Source organism: Rhinatrema bivittatum, chromosome 5, assembly GCF_901001135.1.
Source record: "Rhinatrema bivittatum chromosome 5, aRhiBiv1.1, whole genome shotgun sequence".
Taxonomy (NCBI): Eukaryota; Metazoa; Chordata; class Amphibia; order Gymnophiona; family Rhinatrematidae; genus Rhinatrema; species Rhinatrema bivittatum.
The window spans coordinates 96,933,323-96,952,563 of record NC_042619.1 but is presented as its reverse complement, the minus strand read 5'-3'; the positions used below and the strand labels follow the sequence as shown (position 1 = coordinate 96,952,563).

General features: G+C 44.0%; 2 long non-coding RNA genes across 2 annotated transcripts in view; one reads left to right on the top strand and one right to left on the bottom strand.

The window, feature by feature from the left end:
- LOC115091509 overlaps positions 1-12,517 on the bottom strand; it is a 223,508-nt gene extending 210,991 nt beyond the window's left edge. The window contains exon 1 of the long non-coding RNA XR_003856738.1: positions 12,447-12,517. This is a non-coding gene — a long non-coding RNA (uncharacterized LOC115091509). The remainder of the gene's footprint in view (positions 1-12,446) is intronic.
- Positions 12,518-12,705: 188 nt separating this feature from the next.
- On the top strand, positions 12,706-13,541 carry LOC115091508. Its single transcript, XR_003856737.1, has 3 exons — positions 12,706-12,959; positions 13,094-13,185; positions 13,299-13,541. It is a non-coding gene; the product is annotated as an uncharacterized LOC115091508 (long non-coding RNA).
- The last annotated feature ends 5,700 nt before the right edge of the window (positions 13,542-19,241 follow it).

The following is a 19,241-nucleotide window of genomic DNA, read 5'->3' as shown; positions in this document are numbered from 1 at the left end:
TACTTGGACTGGTGCTTTTCAATATATATATAAATGATCTGGAAAGGAATACAATGAGTGAGGTTATCAAATTTGTGGACGATACAAAATTATTCAGAGTGGTTAAATCACAAGTAGACTGTGATACATTACAGGAGGACCTTGCAAGACTGGAAGATTGGGCATCCAAATGGCAGATGAAATTTAATGTGGACAAGTGCAAGGTGTTGCATATAGGGAAAAATATCCTTGCTGTAGTTACACGATATTAGGTTCCATATTATGAGCTACCACCCAGGAAAAAGATCTAGGCATCAGTAGGGATGTGAATCGTTTTTTGACGATTTAAAATATCGTCCGATATATTTTAAATCGTCAAAAATCATTAGAGCCGCGATACAATAACAATTCCCCCGATTTATCGTCAAAAAATCGTAAATCGGGGGAAGGGGGAGGGGAAGGGGGAGGCCGGGAAAACCGGCACACTAAAACAACCCTAAAACCCACCCCGACCCTTTAAAATAAATCCCCCACCCTCCCGAACCCCCCCCAAAATGCCTTAAATTATCTGGGGTCCAGAGGAAGGGTCCCGGTGTGATCTTTTACTCTCGGACCTCCGTGCGTTGTAGAAATGGCGCCGGCGCTACCTTTGACCTGTCATATGACAGGTCAAAGGTAGCACCGGCGCCATTTTGTTTTTTTGTCCCCCGACGTCAGGAGCATAGGAGATCGCTCCCGGACCCCTGCTGGACCCCCAGGGACTTTTGGCCAGCTTGGGGGGGCCTCCTGACCCCCACAAGACTTGCCAAAAGTCCAGCGGGGGTCTGGAACGATCTCCTACCGCGAATCATTTTTCCGTACGGAAAAACGATTCGACTGCAGGAGGTCGTTCCGGACCCCCGCTAGACCCTCAGGGACTTTTGGCCAGCTTGGGGGGGCCTCCTGACCCCCACAAGACTTGCCAAAAGTCCAGCGGGGGTCCGGAACGACCTCCTGCAGTCGAATCGTGTTGCCGTACAGCCGGCGCCATTTTGCGCAAAATGGCGCCATTTCTACAATGCACGGAGGTCCGAGAGTAAAAGATCACACCGGGACCCCAGGTAATTTAAGGCATTTTGGGAGGGTGGGGGATTTATTTTAAAGGGTCGGGGTGGGTTTTAGAGATGTTTTAGTGTGCCGGTTTTCGATTTACACGATTTACACGATATTTAAAAAGCCCAAACTGCGACGATCCGATTCCCTCCCCCTCCCAGCCGAAATCGATCGTTAAGACGATCGATCACACAATTCACATCTCTAGGCATCAGAGTGGATAATACTTTAAAATCGCCGGCTCAGTGTGCTGCAGCAGTCAAAAAAGCAAATAGAATGTTAGGAATTATTAGGAAGAGAATGGTTAATAGAACGGAAAATGTCATAATGCCTCTGTATCGCTCCATGGTGAGACCGCACCTTGAATACTGTGTACAATTCTGGTCGCCGCATCTCAAAAAAGATATAGTTGCGATGGAGAAGGTACAGATAAGGGCAACCAAAATGATAAAGGAGATAGAACAGCTCCCCTATGAGGAAAGACTGAAGAGGTTAGGGCTGTTCAGCTTGGAGAAGAGATGGCTGAGGGGGGATATGATAAAGGTCTTTAAGATCATGAGAGGTCTTGAACGAGTAGATGTGAATCAGTTATTTACACTTTCGAATAATAGAAGGACTAGGGGGCATTCCATGAAGTTAGCAAGTAGCACATTTAAGACTAATCGGAGAAAATTATTTTTCATTCAATGCACAATAAAGCTCTGGAATTTGTTGCCAGAGGATGTGGTTAGTGCAGTTAGTGTAGCTGGGTTCAAAAAAGGTTTGGATAAGTTCTTGGAGGAGAAGTCCATTAATGGCTATTAATCAATTATACTTAGAGGTAGATTTTAAAAACATACGCGCGTGCGTACTTTTGTTCGCGCCACTGGCGCGAACAAAAGTACACCGGATTATATAAGATACGCGCGTAGACGCGCATATCTTATAAAATTCGGGGTTGCCGCGCGCAAGGGGGTGCACATTTGTGCAACTTGCACACGCAGAGCCCTGCACGCGCTGCCCGTTCCCTCCGAGGCCTCTCCGAAATCGGAGCGGCCTCGGAGGGAACTTTCTTTCTACCCCCCCCCGCACATTCCCTTCCCTTCCCCTACCTAACCCACCCCCCGGCCCTATCTAGACCCCCCCACACCTTTATCGGAAAAGTTACTACTGCCTCCGGGCAGTAGTAACTTACGCGAGCCGGCGCAGCAGGCCCCGACACAGGCCGCTGTGTCGGGGCACTCGGCCACGCCCCCGGACCGCCCATACACCCCCCCGGACACGCCCCCGATCCCAAACTGCGCCCCCTGGACACGCCCCCGACCACCCCTTTTTGCAAGCCCCAGGACTTACGCGCGTCCCGGGGCTTGTGCGCACCGCCGAGCCTATGCAAAATAGGCTCGGTGCGCACAGGGGTGGTTTGGGGTAGGCTTTCGGGGGGGGGGGGGGTACGCGCGTATCTTACGCACGTACCCCTTTGAAAATCTACCCCTTAGGGAATAGCCACTGCTATTAATTTCATCAGTAGCATGGGTTCTTCTTAGTGTTTGGGTAATTGGCAAGTTCTTGTGGCCTGGTTTTGGCCTCTGTTGGAAACGGGATGCTGGGCTTGATGGACCCTTGGTCTGACCCAGCATGGCATTTTCTTATGTTCTTAAGTCCAAAGATTTCCCAAAGCTATACTTACCAATCCTCTTTAACCACCATTAAATTGATCTTCACTCAGTTAACTGAAGGTTTTGAGATTCGCATGCCTAACAGTGCATGCTTCCAGTCCTCTTCTACCGCAAAGGGTGCGGGGCCTCTGGAAGCTGGGGCTGGGGAATTCAATCCCTGGATCGTTAGCAGTGACCTCTGGACTCCTCTCCTAAGGGATGCTGGGATCAGTATGCAGTTGAGCCTTCCGGTCCTCTTCTATTTCAAAGGGTGTGGGGCCTCTGGAAGCTGAGGCTGTGGAATTCAATCCCTGGATCGTTAGCAGTGACCTCAGGACTCCTCTCCTAGGGGATGCTGGGAGCAGTATGCAGATGAGCCTTCTTTTACTGGATATGGCCCCAGCAAATTCTTGGACAACTTACATCCCAAATCCTTTGCTTTCTATTTTTTCTAAGAAGGTTGGTGATATATGTGCACAATTTTCAACCACTCCTATGCCAGGAGAGCTGCATAGAGAAAACAGTGTGCAACCATGGGATATATTTGACTATGCATCAACTGAAGAAGTCATCTAGATTGTAAAGAAAATGAATACAGCTAACTGCCCTGTAAACCCTTGTACCGGTAGTACTGTTATGAAATTTTTAATTGATGACATTATTGAACTTCTAACCAGCCTTGTCATCATTTCACTAGAAGATAGAGTTTTGCATCAGGCATTAAAACAAGCACCTGTCCACCCATTATTGAAAAAAAACACATACTGATTCCACTAAGCTGGCCAACTATCACCCCATTTCATCCATACAGTTGCTAGCAAATATCATTGAGGCTGCGGTGTTGAAACAACTTCAAGAGTTTTTAGATAAACATGAGATCCTCAATCAATTCCAATTTAAATTTAGATCAAACTATAGCACTGAATTATTGATTAGATCTAGCACAGAGGTTATTCAACATGGATTTGATACATGAACTGACTGCATCCTTGTTTTTCTGGATGTGTCAGCTGTGTTTGACTCCCTCATCCACGATATCCTCAGCTCTCATCTTACCCAAATTGGACTCTCTAGCACCGTGCTGATATGATTTTAGTCCTATTTATCGGGATAGACCCAGCAAGGGCACTATGGTGCACAATCTTCCTCTTGGTATCCTTTAAAGACTGGAGTCCTTCAAGGATCATCACCATTGGCATATTTAACATCTACTTAAGGCTAATATGTAGGCTACAATCGGGACTAGGACTTCATTAACGTGTTTACGCAGATTATGTCCAGTTCTTTCTAGTTACCGCAGACAAAAACACCACACTGGGACTGATTTCTGTTTACTTGTCTGCAATTAAAAGTTGGTAAACAAATAATGGGCTCTCAGTTAACCTATTGAAAACCAAAATTATCAGACTCAGTTGTTCTCCATCATTTCCATCTGTTATTGTGTTTCAAAAGCGCTCAATTCCTATTAAGGAGGTACTAGATTTGGGGGTGATATTTGATTCAGAACTTAATTTTTAAAACTCAGGTCAGAGTGATTGTCAAGAAGTCCTTCTGGAAGCTGCATGTGTTACACAAGACCTTATTTGTCTCCTGGTGACTTCCTGCCAGGACTGTTGGTCCTGATATGACTGTTGGTCATATCTGCCTTAGAATACTGCAACTCGGTATACATGGGCCAGACTCAATCTACATTAAAGGAATTGCAGGTCATTCAGATCTATGCAACACAAATTCTTACAGGAACACACATTACAAACACATTTCACCAATACTATACTCATTACATTAGCTACCCATAGAATGGAAGGTGCAAGTTAAGATCTTGCTCATGATTCACAAACCTCTAGTGAAGCACCAACATACATTTCTTCCTTTTTAAAAATATATTGTCCAAACATAGATTTATGATTGGGAGGGTAATGTCTTTTAGATGTACTTAGTCATAAAATGATCAAACTTGCAGAAACCAGAGAAAGGCTGTTTGCAGCAGCAGGACCAAATTTGTGGAATAGGCTTCCTGCCATGCTCCAGAACAAGCCTTGCTATAAAAATATCATAAAGCATCTATAGGCTTTCTTATCTAGGCTTTTAACATATCAGAGTAGCGTTAATAGCTTTTAATATTTGTCACAGGCTAAGGCTGCCACATTTTATTATGCTGTGATTGCTCTACTACCACTATATCTTACTATTGTATGTTTATGTATAGTACTGTTTTGTTTTTAATTTTTGTGCAATGTTTTATATGATTCTAACTATGGATGTTTTTTTGTAAGCTGCTTAGGACTTGGGATAATTACAGCCTATACATTCTTAAATAAAATTAAATAATGTGCACTAATGTCTATATTACTTCTTAATGCATGTTAAAGAGTTGTTAACATGTGTTAATGGATTTGTGTTAATACCAATGTGCACTTTAACATGTAAATATTTAAATGAGCTGATAAAATGTAAAAAATATGCAAAGAAACATTTCAGTATAATGTGGCTTGCAATAATGAATACATCTGCATTAATGAAGCTATTAATGCAAAACTTTAACTACTTCTCTAGAGATGTAGTTAAAATTGTATGCATTAGAGAGGAAGCGATGTCACCCTTCTGATGGTTGCCTGACCTGTGACCTCTAAAACAAGCAGCACTGAATTTCCTATATAACTCAACATCTGCAATGCTGTGGCAATACATTGTGATGGATTGGCTTCCTTAGCGATCGAGGTTGTCAGATAAAAAGAATTTGTCTGACTTAAAGCAGTTTTCATATAATAAATCTGTTGAGGATGCATTGGGGCTGTAGGTCTGGATCCCAGCTCTGATGACGCAGTGCCAGAAGTTGGGCCAAGTGACGCTGATTACAACTCCATCCCGATGAAAGCTGAATTTCAGTGGTGATTTTGCAACTTACACAAAGGCATAAAAGAGAAAAAAACAAAATCATGAGCATAGTCTCTGACTTGAAAGAAGAAATGGTGTAAATTGGGAGGCGAGTTGAAGAGTCTGAAAATAGGCTCAGCGCACATGCGGAGCTCTTAGCTCATCTGTCTTGCACAGACCAAGACCTGAGCAAGGTCCTATTTGATAAGATCGAGGACTTGGAAAATCACTACCACAGGTCCAATTTTTGGATTAGAGGGGTGCTGGAGACCCCTGACTTTGCCGATCCATTGAAGATGGCCATGGACTTCAGCCAAATGATTTTGGCTGGGGAGTCTCTCATGCAGCTACAGATGGGGCTAGTAATTGAATTCAAACTAGCCCACTGTGTACTTGGTCCGCAACTTCCCAGTAGGCCACGTGATATTCTCATCTGTTATCATAAATTTTCAGTCAAAGAAAGAGTGTTGAAAGTAGCCAGGCAAGCTGGAAATATTCAATGGCTGGGCCGCAGTATTGTGGTTGTTGCTGATCTGTCTTCCTCCACTCTTCAGAAACGGCAGGAAATGAAAGATGTTATCCGTGTACTACAATGTAAACAAGTGTGCTATCGTTGGCTATTCCTGTTTGGGCTCTTTCTCCCTGAATGGGGTTTCTTCACAGTCAAGAAGTTTAGCTGAGGCCATGGGTATTTCACTACCTGATGGAGCAGGAAAGAGAGCTACAGAGCCCTCAAATATGGCGATGGAGCAACCTAAATGGCAGAGGGTCAATAAAGGTGGCAGACATATCCGCCTGCATTCAGGGGATTCCACCTCATCAAAAGACAATAACACCCGATTTGCAAGATTTCAATGTTGATTCTATTTTTGATTGGTGAGGGGTGTGCACTGCTGTGCTTGATTTTCTTTCACTACTTTAATAATAAGAGTTAAACGGGAGTGTGTTTTTCTTTTTTTTTTATTATTATTTTTTTAACTATTTAAGCATAAAGGTAAAACAAACAGTAGCGTATAACTGCAATTGGTAAGTAACATTTACAATTCACTATAAGTAAACTATACTGCAAACATCACTTAAAACTTCTTATCCACAATTTTATGAGCAGTATGTTTTCATCAGGGGAACATTTCCTACTATCTTGAGCCTCATGTTCTAGTTGTTGTTTCCCTCTTTCTTTATGACACCTGATCAGGCGGATGAGAGGACGTTCTTCCTTTCACAGGGGTGGGATCTGTGTGTTGATTTCAGCAGAACAAGTGGTTTGTGTGTGGGGGTGGGTGAGGCAGAGAGGAGGGTTGGGGAGTGGGAGGGTGCGGATGTGAGGAGTGAGGGGAAGTTTTTGCCTGCAGGGATGGGGGGATAGACCTTGGGAGTTAGGGACTAAAGATTTGGAGAGAGGATAAACCATGTAGGGTTGAGAATTTATGGAATGCATGAGACACGCGTGATAATGAAGTGGGGGGAGTCTATAAAATGGTATTATGGCTTATGCTAGGATAGTCTCAATCAATGTTAAGGGTTTAAATTCACCCCAGAAAAGAAAACAGCTTTTCAGTGAAGTCTTGCATATACAGGCTTCTATTGATTTTATTCAGGAGGCACATCTGAAAAACCTTATGAGGGCTTATTATGATCCCATCACTTTTCTCATGTGCTCTTAGCAGCCTGTTCTGTACGATGCAAATACACACGTGTAGGCATACTGCTAGCGAAAACCTTTCAATGTGAAGTTTTCTTGGTTTATGTGGACCCCTGAGGGTACATTCTGGTCCAGTTTAAGGTGGGTAGTGAGTGCTTCATGTTGGTGAACTTGTATGCTCCCAATTAAGGGCAGAACTCATTTTTGGAAAATGTATCTGAGGTTTTGTTATCTAGGGTGGTGGGACATTTAATTATTAGTGGTGAGTTTAATTGCAGTAAGAATCTGAATCTAGATAATTCCTTGGGTTTGGATACGTTATCTCAGGGGAGAGAGACAAATTTTGTGCTTTTATTGCCAAATGGAACTTTATTGATGTTTGGAGATTACTGAACCCATCAGCAGGAAATTATACCTTTTACTCCATCCCCCATTCTTCTTACTCCCACATTGACTACTTTTTGGTAGACAGAGATATTGTTTCAATGATTTCCAATTCTGAGGTGGATTGCAATACCTGGTCAGACCGTGTACCCATTGAGATTCAGCTTCAGTTACAAACCAAAGAGGACAACAATATTGGATACTTAATGATAGTTTATTGAATGATGAGGCATATAATAAACCAGTGGTTCTCAACCTTTTTCCCGTATTGACACACCTGACAGATGATGCTCACATGCGGGACACATTGCACACTACATTTAACAGCTATACTAAAAAAAATAAATCCTAGATATTTTATTGTTGAAAATGATGCAGGAGAAAGATAACATATTCTTTGATTTCAATAACTGCGTATAAAATATCATTATTACATATTTTTTTCACAACAATTGTAATCTTTGCCTACTGCATCAGTGAGAAATCTGGAACTGATATGCATATAAGGCACACAGGTTTTCGATACAGACAATCTCTCTTGAATTTCACTGTCAACTTCAGAGAGTTCTGACCTCTTCTGGAGTTTATACAGAGTAAAATTAGGAAATTTCCCCTTTCAACTCACCATACAAAAAATATATTCACATTCTGATACCCCCTCAGTAAAGTACTTCAAAATCCCTTCCCTGCCAGACACTTTGTGACACACGAAAACCTGCTAAAAAGGTATTTAGAATTTATATAGCATACCAGCCATACCATAAGAGTACTTAACACCCAGGACTTGAAAGGCAACAACCTTACCTATGAAAAAAAGTAAGACTGCAAATATACAACATAGTACACTTACTTTGGAAAAACAAAGAAAGCAGAATCCCTCACCTCTGTCAAATATGCAGAGTGCATACTGACTCTTATGTAATACAGAACAAAAGATCATAAATTGCAAACGAGAATGCAGAGAAAAGCTGAAACTCTAAGAAGTGGGGGATGGGGGGAGGTGCGGTGGGATGACGGGGCAGGATGCAGCATGCCTGCAACATTTCTGGCTTGGATTGGTGGTGGCAGTGATTGCCAGGGTTGTGCAAAAAGCAGGAGCGGTGATGGGGAATTGTAAGTACTCTAAACTCTCCTCAAGCAGCAAGCACTTGTGGCTGTTATAGAAAGCATAGGCTTACTATGTCAAATTTTTTATGAAACACCTTCCACCCCTTGGTGACACACCAGTGTGTCCTGACACAATGGTTGAGAACCACTGTAATAAACAACCGATTGAAGAAATTGAGGAATATATGAAGTTCAATGATACAGGTGAATTGTGGCAATAGTCTGGGAGGGTCTCAAGGTAGTCTTGCATGGGAGGTTGATTGTGAGAGCATTCTACATCAAAAGGGAGAAGAACAAGAAAAGAGGCGAATTATTCGAAGAGATCCATTAGCTAGAAACTACACATAAAAAACATTCTCTAGTGTTACTTATAAAAAATTACTTATGGTCATTCTGAGCTTTAAGCCTGGAGTCAGACAAGACAGCCCAATTAGACCTAGTTCACCAACATTTTTCAGATTTGGAAATAACGCCAATTGGATGCTAGCCAGATGCCTTAAAAATAAATTCACCCAAAATCAGATTGTGAAAAGAAGAACAATAGGTTGCAACATGATCACTGCCAATGTTGATATATGTAATAGCTTCTACACTTCTATAGTAACGTTTAAAATTTAGATAAGGATATTGATGATCGGGAAATTTCTGTTTATCTTGTTAATATCTTCTTGCCAATTTTGTCACAGCCCCACAAGGACTGGTTGGAAAAAGATAACTACTGTGGAAGTTTTAGAGGTGATAAAAAAATCTACAATCTGGAAAGACTCCAGGGTTAGACAGTTACATGGCATGCTTTTATAAGCAATTCACTCCATACCTGGTAGTCCTGTTGAAAAATATGTTTAACTTCATGCGGGGATGGGTTCTTTACCAGTGGGTTCTAATTTAGCAGGGATAAAAGTCAGTGTCAAAGAAGGAAAAGACCCTACTCAATGTAGTTCGTATAGATCTATTTCTCTCCTTAACATTGACTTTAAAATCTTAGCTAGGGTTCTTGTTGATTGCTTGAATAAGGTAATTTATTTCTTATTCCAGACTGATCAGGCAGGATTCATACCAAGATTCTGTGATGTAGTGCAGCACTGCCGAGAGCAGGAACTGACAAGACACCATAAGGCGACAGGTAATACCAGAGCCAGACAGCAGGGGGCCCAGGTGAAGATGAGAAAGACTACACTTCCCAGGTTCCCTGAACCGGCACCTGACCCCTGGCTGGAAAGTGAGCAGGAACAGGTGGAGGAAATAGGGACTGATCCCTATGACTCAGCAGAGTCCATGGAAGCTGAGAAAGAGGGCGTGCCGCCGTGGTGGAGCTGGCCACAAAAGCCCGGCACCTCAGAGTGAAGGAGGAGGAGATGGAGGTAAGCTGGGGAGAGGAAAGCTCCAGCTGTTCCTCCATGGAGGTGGAATAACCAGGAGGTTGGGGGATGGTAAATCCTGTGTTAGTAAATGGATGTATGAGAAAGCTTGGAGGGGAATTGTGGTTTTAAAAGCTGTTTAACTCTGGGCTTGTTAAGGAGAACCTAAGCGGTTAGGCTTGGGGCTTGTAAAGACAACCAGGCATTATTACAGGACTGCAGCCGGTGAGGCTACAGGATCACATTAAACCCTTTTGTGATAAAGACCTTTTTCTGTGTACTGTTTGGGAGTGCCAGGACTAGGCCTGGCACTCTGACTAGAGACTTGGAGGAGTCCATAGCAGCGGTGTGCAGGAGCTGTACGAGTGGACAGACAGTGGTATATGAGCGGAGAGGGAGTCCTGAGGCCCACCAAAGCCCACACAGAGTGCTGAGCGGAGGGGCATGATTGTGACAATTCAAAAAGGCTTTGGTGCTGCCTCCCATCATGCTCCTCCAAGGTACCTTAGGGCGTGCGCCACCCTCATCTTTATTTCCACATTGGTGCGAACCTCAGGGGCGTCCCCCTGATATGACATCATGCTGCCCGGATATTTAAGCCTACAGTATTTGCTAGCTCATCGAGTTAGCAACGGAAACCCTACGGATGGGATTCACTCTCCGTACCGAAGCTGCTCTGCCACTCCAGCACTATCTGGAACTATTACACCCTTCGGGGTTGCTAACTGGGTACCCGCTCCTCGGGAGCCTCTTCTGCTTCTTTTAGGTGCTATCAGGAAACCGTTACTCGTTCCTTGAGGGCCCATGTTCCCTGAGTCGCTGCCTGAATCTTCAAACTTTTCTACTTGGAAGACTTCACTAACAGTTTCCATCTGTGAATTCAACTACCATCTATTCCACAGTACTGCTTCACTGGAACCAGGTACTCGCTCCTCCAGGGTCTGCCCTCTGTTCCGGTGCCAGACCTGTCGTCTAGTGGAATTTCTGTTTCTGCTACGTGAGTACAATAAAACTGAGTCTCTCTGCTCTAAGGGATCAGGTACTCGCTCCTCGAGGGCCTGCTCTCCCTGTCTCGGAGCTTCTCCTAATTCTACCTGGGACTCTGAATGCTTCTCATTGTGTACTCATAACTCTCAGTCTCTTTCCACTACAGCACAGCCTAGCAGAGGATTCGCTGTTCCAGAATTTTGTGGGAGACCTGCCCAGCTGGGCTCAACATCCACTACTCACTACTGCCACCTCTGGTGGTTTCCAAAACTGTTTAATAAAAGATTCAAATCTGTGTTTGTGTGTCCTGAGTCTAGCCTGACACTGTGGTCCCTCATGGGACTGGCCCCTCTGGGTGTGGTCAGCTGCCACAGTGTCCAAGGATTCACCCAAACATCAATAACCACGTGCCGGTTGACTGCCGGCACGCCAGGCCCCAACACAGGCTGCTGTGTTGGGACACTCGGCCACAACACTGGACCGCCCTAGACCGCCCCTTTTTCGAAGCTTCAGGACATACGCGCGTCCCGGGGCTTGTCCGCGCCGCCGAGCCTATGCAAAATAGGCTTGGCGAGTGCAGGGGTAGGTTTTTGGGGGTTACACGCATATCTGACCAGTCTGACGCATGTAACCCTTTGAAAATCTACCCCAATGTGAATAACAAATTTTCTTCATAAAAACTCATTCATACACACATTCATACAATTTAAAAAATTTTCCTTTGAAGAATCTGTGTAACAATACAATTATTACACTCCCTCTTTACAACATTATATCCCCTTTTTATACTTCCATTTTACAACTTCTTACTCCCAAAATGTTTCGCCATTCAATAGGCTTCTTCAGGGGAGCATAATACACAAGTCTTCAAACTCCTCCACCAATTCACCCAAATGTATCCTCACTGCAAAAATATTCCAATAACAATTATTTATCTTTATTTCCCAATATTTCCCAACAAATGTTTCTTTTAGTCAAAAAGTGCATTAAATATTCAGTCAGCACCAATATACTAACCTCAGTTTTCACAGCATGTTATTCTTTCCACACAAAGAGCAAACAAAAAACTTTTTTGTCTCCACAATTCCACCTTTGTTTCTCCTCTTTCTCTAGAAAAAGTCACAGAAATATCCAAAAATGCTAAAATGTCCATAGATCCTCAGAGTTAAATCACAATAATCTCTACAATCAACTCATCAAGAGTTCTATACACAAAAAAAAAACCTACTGCCGAGACGCTCACCATAACACTCCCATTTCTTCAGAAATTCCACGTCACCAAACTGCTTTCACTATTCACTTCCTTGCTAAAAAATCACAAAGAAACATATCTCAAAGATTAACGACTCTTATTCAAGAAAAAAACATAATACAAAAACAACTTACCACCAAAAACACTCAAAGCAGACTCTTCCAAAGAACTCAGCGTTCTCACATTGTATTTTGCAGCTATTTCCAAAATGCGAGATAATTTAAAGGGCTCTCAACTGCACAATATAAATGCGGCCACAGCCAATCAGAAAACCATAAGTCCTCAAACGTTCTTACGTCTTACTTCACAGACGTATTGAAAACAGACACTCCCAAAAAACTCAGCGTTTTCACGTTGCATTTCTCAGCTGTTTCAAAATACAGAGTAGTTTAAAGGGCTCTCTAAGTCAATCAACAAAATCTAAGTCCTCAACATTCTGGCGTTTCACCGCACAAACGTGCTTACGTTGCTATTCTCAGCTGTTTCCAAAAATACAGGATAATTTAAAGGGCTGTCTAAGCCAATCAAAAAACTCGAAGTCTTCAACACTCTAGCATCCCACAACACAAAAGCACTCAAGAAGCAAGGAAGTGAATAGCAAAAGCAGTTTGGTGACGTGGAGTTTCTGAAGAAATGGGAGTGTTATGGTGAGTGTCTCGGTGGTAGGGGTTTTTTTGTGTATAGAACTCTTGATGAGTTGATTGTAGAGATTATTGTGATTTAACTCTGAGGATCTATGGGCATTTTTAGCATGTTGTGATATTTCTGTAACTTTTTCTAGAGAAAGAGGAGAAACAAAGGTGGAATTGTGGAGACAAAAAATGTTTTTGTCTGCCCTATGTGTGGAAAGAGTAACATGCTGTGAAAACTGAGGTTAGTATATTGGTGCTGACTGAATATTTAATGCAGTTTTTGACTAAAAGAAAACACTTTTGGGAAATGTTAGGAAATAATGATAAATAATTGTTATTGGAATATTTTTGCAGTGAGGACACATTTGGGTGAATTGGTGGAGGAGTTTGAAGACTTGTGTACTATGCTCCTCTGAAGAAGCCTATTGAATGGCGAAACATGTTGGGAGTACGAAGTTGTAAAATGGAAGTATAAAAAGGGGATATAATGTTGTAAAGAGGGAGTGTAATAATTGTATTGTTACACAGATTCTTCAAAGGAAAATTTTTTAAATTGTATGAATGTGTGTATGAATAAGTTTTTATGAAGAAAATTTGTTATTCACTCTATGTGTCCAATTATGAATGAAAATGGAATTTTTTGAAGATGTTTTGATAAAATGTTTTGTATACTTTAGGATTCATACCAAGGCATATGGCTGCTGATAATGTCAGGAAAATATATTATTTAATTTGGTGGGTGAAACATGAGAAAATTCCATTCTTACTATTAACAACAGATGCAGAAAAGACTAGAGATGTGAATCGTGTCCTCGATCGTCTTAACGATCGATTTCGGCTGGGAGGGGGAGGGAATCGTATTGTTGCCGTTTGGGGGGGTAAAATATCGTGAAAAATCGTGAAAAATCGTGAAAAATCGAAAAAACGTAAAATCGCAAAACCGGCACATTAAAACCCCCTAAAACCCACCCCCGACCCTTTAAATTAAATCCCCCACCCTCCCGAACCCCCCCCAAATGACTTAAATAACCTGCGGCTCCAGTGGCGGTCCGGAACGGCAGCGGTCCGGAACGGGCTCCTGCTACTGAATCTTGTTGTCTTCAGCCAGCGCCATTTTCCAAAATGGCGCCGAAAAATGGCGGCGGCCATAGACGAACACGATTGGACGGCAGGAGGTCCTTCCGGACCCCCGCTGGACTTTTGACAAGTCTTGTGGGGGTCAGGAGGCCCCCCCCAAGCTGGCCAAAAGTTCCTGGAGGTCCAGCAGGGGTCAGGGAGCGATTTCCCGCCGTGAATCGTTTTCGTACGGAAAATGGCGCCGGCAGGAGATCGACTGCAGGAGGTCGTTCAGCGAGGGTTCCGGCGCCTCGCTGAACGACCTCCTGCAGTCGATCTCCTGCCGGCGCCATTTTCCGTACGAAAACGATTCGCGGCGGGAAATCGCTCCCTGACCCCCGCTGGACCTCCAGGAACCTTTGGCCAGCTTGGGGGGGGGCTCCTGACCCCCACAAGACTTGCCAAAAGTCCAGCGGGGGTCCGGAAGGACCTCCTGCCGTCCAATCGTGTTCGTCTATGGCCGCCGCCATTTTTCGGCGCCATTTTGGAAAATGGCGCCGGCTGAAGACAACAAGATTCAGTAGCAGGAGCCCGTTCCGGACCGCTGCCGTTCCGGACCGCCGCTGGACCCGCAGGTTATTTAAGTCATTTGGGGGGGGGTTCGGGAGGGTGGGGGATTTAATTTAAAGGGTCGGGGGTGGGTTTTAGGGGGTTTTAGTGTGCCGGCTCACGATTCTAACGATTTATAACGATAAATCGTTAGAATCTCTATTGTATTGTGTTCCATAACGGTTTAAGACGATATTAAAATTATCGGACGATAATTTTAATCGTCCTAAAACGATTCACATCCCTAGAAAAGACATTTGACCAAGTACACCGACTCTTTCTGTTTCAGGTATTGGGTTGAATGCAGTTTGGAGAGAGATATGTCAGCTGTCTTCGGAAACTATATAAGGTCTGAAGCTTGTATTAGTCAACGGGAGCTGTTCTGATAAATTTTCAGTACACAGAAGTACATGGAAGGGATGCCCATTAGCTCCGCTATTATTTGCTATTTTTCTGGAATATTTTGCAATGAAAATCAGACATAATTCCAATATAAGAGGAGTATTAATAGGTGATTGCAGTTATAAGCTGTCATTATTTGCAGATGATGTTATTTTTACATTGACAAATCCTTTCACTTTTCTGTAAGAGGTGACAAATGAGATAGAAAATTTCAGCAAAGTTGCAGGGTTTAAGATCAATGCTGATAAGTCTGAAACATTGGACATTTCTTTACCTATAGCTTCAGCTCAAGCCATCAGAGAAATTCCTTTTTAAATGGGCCAAGGAGAAAATTAGATACCTGGGTATTAATACTGATAGAGTGTTAGGATCCTGCCTGTGGGCCTAGTTGCAGACAGTCCCTTACCTCCAGCTAGGCTGTTGTCGACGCCGTTCCTCGTGCGGCCCAGAACCCACCACCGCCGCCGCCACAGCCTCTTCCCAGCGCAGCCCGGAGGCTGCTGCTGATTCTCCATCCTCGCAGCGGGCAGAGCCGCCGCCGCTGAGTCTTCCCGCAGCAGGGAGCCGCTGCTGGTCTGCTCTCCCTTGCGGCCCGAAGCCGCCGACATCAGGCCATCGTTTCGCGGCCTAGTGCTGCTTCTGCCTGCTCCTCTTCGTAGAATGGACGCCGCCAACACTGTCCTTGGGCTTGCCCCTCTCTAGTCGCGGCCGCACCTCTCTTCAGCTTTTAAAGGTCCAGCGGCGGGAAAAGCCCTGCGGCCCTCACCAGTGATCTCATCCATCCTCGCCTGGTCTAACCCTATAAAAGGGCTCTGTTTCTTTCCCTCAGGGCCTTCGGATCTGGTCTGCACAGTGGTCTGTGGTCTTCCTTCCGATCCAGGTCCTCCGTGGTCTTCCTGTGCCTTGATGGATCTTCGTTCCATATTCTTCATGTCCCTAGTCTCCTTCGTCTTGATGTTCCTGGTCTCGTCGGAGCTCCTTCCTCGCTTGTTCCTTGTTCCTGTTGTTCCAGATGTCCTGATGTTCCATGTCCTGATGTTCCATATCCAGATGTCCTGATATTCCTGATGTCTGATGTTCCAGCCCTGAATCCATCTTCCTCGACTCCAGCTCTTCGTCCAGTTCCCAAGTTCCTTGTCTGTTCATCTTTCCTGGCGTGCCACCGTCACGGTCCATGACCAGTCAATGGGGGGCTGCGTAGGGCGCCTCATGGCACAAGGCCTACCTTCTCGTCTGCAGCGTAAGCCTTCGAAAAACTCCTGTTTTTAATGCCTAGCTTCTGAATCCTGTCTTGAATCCTGTCCCTGTCTTCGGAGTTCCTTGTGCCTGCTTCTGTCCATGCCTAAGACTCTGCCAGAGTCTGCTCCGCTTCAGCGTGGTCTGCTACCAGCCACAGGCAGCTGTATAGGGCACTCCCCGGTGCAGGCCTCTCCTGAATATTCGTCATGTCCTGGCTTCAGTTCCACTGCCTCATCTGGAGTCTGCTTTACCTTTGGCATGGTCCTCGACCAGTCATGGATGGCTGTTTAGGGCGCGCCATGATGAAGCACTCACCCACTACTTCTCCTAAATCCTGAACCCTTGTCTGAAACCTCCAAGCAACCTGAATCCTTGTCTGAGTCTTCTGAGTAACCTGAATCCTCATCTGAGTCCTCCGAGTATCTTGAGTTTTTGTCTGAGTCCTTTGAGTAACCTGAGTCTTGTCTGAGTCCTTTGAGTAACGTGACTCTACGTCTGAGTCTTCTGAATATCCTGACTCTTCGTCTGAATCTTCTGAATATCCTGAGTCTTTGTCTGAGTCGTCTTGTTCCTGCCCTCAGCCTCCGTCTGGCCTCACGCACTAATCGTTCCCAAGTGGCAGGTCCAAAAGGGCTATCGAGTGGCCGAAGGGCTACTCTCAAGACCAGCCTTGTGTTGCTGGGTCTAATTGGTGCATGTAGGTCCAGTGGAGGGCTGAGCCTGCCTTGCTCCTGTTCCAGTTGTTCCTTGTCTTGTCTTCAGTCCAGCCTTGCTCCTGCTCTGCCTGTGCTGGTACTCTCTCACCTCCCACTGTGTGCATCTTGGGGCTCCTCCCTGAGCCATCCCATGGTCCAAGGGCTTACAATCTCCCTTGAGAAGCGACCGCGCCTCCGTGACTCACAACATAGAGCTCATGAATGCTCTTTCCAACATAATTGTGATCCTCTTTGAAGAGATTGTTTAAGATTTGAATATCTGAGACACTTATGATCCTTCTTGGATTGATAGAATTCTGGCGATCAAAATGAATATCTTGCCATGTTTATATTATTTATTTCAATCCATGCCTAAATTCATATCAAAGAAGATGCTTACCATTTGGCAAAAGCGTATTTTTTATTTTATTTGGCGATGTCAACCTCCGAGAGTAGCGAGGGCAATCACGTACCAAACAAAGTCCAATTGAGGTTTACGAGTTCCCAATTTGCATTGGTTCATTGATGCTTCCTAAATTGACAGCTATTGTGGATTGACACAGGTTGGGAGAACAGAAACAATAGAACAACTTTTTCTGGGTATTATGCCTTTGGAGTCTTTAATTTGGCAACTGAAGATTTGGCAACTGAAGATCGATGCAAAAGATTTCCCCTTATACCGCCAATACATTGAGAGTATGGAAGCATTGGAAAACCAGATTAGTGGGGAATCGGGTCTATTTTTATAGACCTGTACTTTATCATAATCTGGACTTTCCTCCAGGTTTATCAGGGCATCTGCTGTCTTCGTGGGGTAGAAGAGGAATTTTGCGTGTGGATCATGTTTGGGGTGATGGAGATATGTTTTCGTTTGATCAATTGCCAGGGAAATCTGGCCTCACTTATGCAGATCTTTTTCTTATTTACAGTTAAGCCATTTTCTACATTAGAAAAGAGTAGTTCTGGATTTTCAAAAGGGTAAAACCTTTTTTGGAATTACTATCAGGCCGATTCAGTAAAGTCCGCAGGAGAGCGGACGAACGCCCGCTCTCCCAGTGCGTGCACAGGCCACTCGCTTGTGCGCGTGATTCTGTATGCTAATTAGGCCCGGCGGTAGAAACGGGCAAAAGGAGGTGCTAGGGACACTAGCTCGTCCCTAGCGCCTCCTTTTAGCCCGGAGCGGCGGCTGTCAGCGGGTTTGACAGCCGACGCTCAATTTTGCCGGCATCGGTTCTTGAGCCCGCTGACAGCCACAGGCTTGAAAACCGGATGCTGGCAAAATTGAGCGTTCGGTTTTCGGCCCGACAGCGGCCGGCCCATTTAAAAAAAATTTTTCTTACTTTTTTTACCCTTTGGGTAGGCGCTAATTTCTTAAAGTAAAATGTGCGGCTTGGCTGCACATTTTACTTTCTGTATCGCGCGGGAATACCTAATAGGGCCATCAACATGCATTTGCATGTTGAGGGCGCTATTAGGTTCCGCGGGTTGGATGCGCATTTTCCGCCCCTTACTGAATAAGGGGTAAGGGAAAACGCGCGTCCAAGGGCAGGTTAACAGTGCGCTCCGTCGGAGTGCACTGTACTGTATCGGCCTGTATGTGAGCAGGCTGATAAGTATAAAGGTGTTATATCCAAAATATATTCTTTTCTTAATCAGGATCTTAAAGAAAAACCTACACACTTCAGAGCATGGGAGTCAGACTTACAAGCAGAACTATCTGAATCTGAAAGGGACCAATCATTTCAATCCAGTAACAAAGGTTCAATATCCACAATCCTTCTGGAAAATGGATATAAATTCTGATGCAGTGGTACATGACTCCAGTTAGTTTGCATAAAATGTTCTCCCAATTGACAGATCTGTGTTGGAGAGGATATGAAAATAAAGGAACATTTTATCATATTTGACGGGACTGCCCATCAATTACACAATTTTGGAAAACAATATTTAGTTGGATTTGCATGATTACTGGAAATTGATTCTCAGCTTTCTTTGGATTTGTAACTATTTGTTTATTAAGTTTGCCTTGTGGCCTGCTGTGAAGTTGCTCTCAATTGGAAGTAAATTGAAATTCCTCGCTTAGAGAAAGTCATAGAAAGACTAAATAAGATTTACTGCTTAAATAAGCTGACTGCAGTCAGGTGGAAATCCCTATGTAAATTTGATCAAATTTGGCAACCCATTGCTATTTGGTCTCATGATAACAAAGATAATTCATGATGATTTACTAATGTTTCTATGGGATTATTGAATACAAGGTTTTGAAATAAATAAATAAATACATGTGTAAAAAATA